Here is a 2,297-nt window from a genome sequence, read left to right as displayed (position 1 = left end):
ACTCCAACAAAAAGGTGTTTTCCAGAGAAAAAGTTTAATCTTCGTCTGAAAAACTACTTTGTGAATTTTTATTTTCAGTTTTCTCGATGGATCTAACATTGAAATGCTTTTTCTGTACGGTAGTGAGAATAATTGCTGCTGATTTACACTGAGAAGCAAAGTGGTTTAATTTTGAACAATTTAAACAATGTTTTCCATGAGCAGGACAATTCCCCTTTAAGTGGGCGTTATCACATCTGTAGCATGTCATGATGTCGTCTCTCTGACTCATGAGTGACGTTCGCAGACTTCTTCTGTTAAGTCTTGCATTTCTGGACAAACTGCGCATGTCCCGAGTTGGAATGTTTGCTGCCAACTCGAATGTGCTTCTTTGCTGCCTGCAACACCATTTTAACACTCAACTTTGTGGTGGACTTTTGCACCTTTTTCTCGTGGATGAAATTCCAAGTATTGGTTTTTACTCTGCTCATGTGAAATGCACTTTTCAATAGCAATTTTTAGAGTTAAATCATTTTGCTGTAATGGAGCATCTTTTAGACTTTCGACCGTTATTCCATAAACACTCTGATCTCTGATTAAAGAGTTGTGTAAATCAGCAAAATTGCAAGTCTGGGCTAGAAGTTTAAGATTAGTGACAAAGCTAGTGATTGATTCGCCATTTCTCTGTAAACGCTTGTGAAATCTGAATCGCTCCAGAATTTAATTGGTTTACGTTTTGCAATGATCATCAAATTTTGCGACAGTCACTCTGAATTTACTTTTATCTTCACCTTCAGCATATATGAACGAATTATAAATTTCGATACTGGTTGACCTGCCATGGACAGAAGCAAAGCTATGCGTCTAGCTTCAGAGGCTGTATTTAAGTCATGAGCTTCTAAATAGAGCTGGAATTGCTGTTTAAATAACTCCCAATTAAGATATAAGTTACCAGTAGTTTTCAGCTGTCTGGGAGCCGGCCCAAGGTCCATCAAATCGATTTTCTGTTGAGGATCCGTTTGCTGCGATGACTTCCACAGTCGAACAGTCAGTATTGGAACTTTTTATTTTCTTTCCTAATCTTATTACTAGTTGTTCTTAAAGCTTGTTTTAAACCCGGTACCGTGTTATGTTACAGAATTCTAATATAAATATTACTCATTTGTCTTGTCGAGTTGTACAGAATTCTGATGATAAATTGTCAAAGCCTTCCAGATAATGTGACAGATTATTTATTGAGTAATAAAATAATATACTTGTGAGTTCTTTCACTTTAATACTTTGACTAGTAAAACAAGAAAGATTATATTAAACTAACAATTATAATATTACATGACACTCTGATCTGGTCACGTCCTCACTCTAGCTGTCCTACACACACTAACTAAAGAAAGAGTAGGAAACTCCTTAGCTAGGTCCTGTTAGTGTTGCCATCTAGTGATCATCTGTCTGTACTGACTTCACATTAACTAAACATGTGTTAACACATACAGAGAGATCACTACAAATATTGAACGCACTCAACAAGTCAGGCCACTTGGCAACTTGGGACCTATATTAAAAAGTTGTCACCCAATTATACATGGTGAAAATGAGCAACCAGATGTATCGTCACAACTGCAGACATATATTTGCAACTGGGGAAGCTGCTAGTTCACAACAGACAGCTATGAAAAGTATTTGATTTTTCCATTGAGCATGGAATTGAACGACCATCAGTCCCAGAGGTCAAAAAGTGCAACAGATCAACAACAAAAATGAGTCGGGAAGCAACATTCACCACTGCAACGACATTCCTCAAAGAAGTACTGGAACCAACAGGCAATGAACAGGCAACAACTCACATACGTACTGTTAGAAGGCCTGAACACTTTAAAGATTGTGTGTGCAATGCATGTGTAGGGACAGATTAAATTGGGGCACATGAGAACGAACAAAGTTTTTTATTTATGAGTGATCATTTTCTTTATGGGCAATACATGTAGAGCAACTTGCAAATTATCTACTCATGTTTTTATGGTGCATGCATTTTTTAAATGAAAACAAGGAGCTCTTTGAATAAATACTTTGTACCAAATTCATGTGACTTCTGATGTCTTGATATATAAAGCAAAGGTTTTTGGCCAGTTGCCATCTTACACATCACAAGACAGAAATAGCAAACGGGAAGATGAGATTAAGCTAGATCAGCGATGATTTTATAAACTTATTCACTGGTAGGGAAGGGCTTGATGAGCTGAATGGCCTGCAGACTTCTTCTGATCTGTGACGTTTCACGTCATATTGTGATGTCACATCGGGCACGTGTCACAGTGACG

This window comes from Scyliorhinus canicula, chromosome 15 (genome assembly GCF_902713615.1).
Source record: "Scyliorhinus canicula chromosome 15, sScyCan1.1, whole genome shotgun sequence".
NCBI classification, from domain to species: domain Eukaryota; kingdom Metazoa; phylum Chordata; class Chondrichthyes; order Carcharhiniformes; family Scyliorhinidae; genus Scyliorhinus; species Scyliorhinus canicula.
This window is presented reverse-complemented; position numbering follows the sequence as displayed.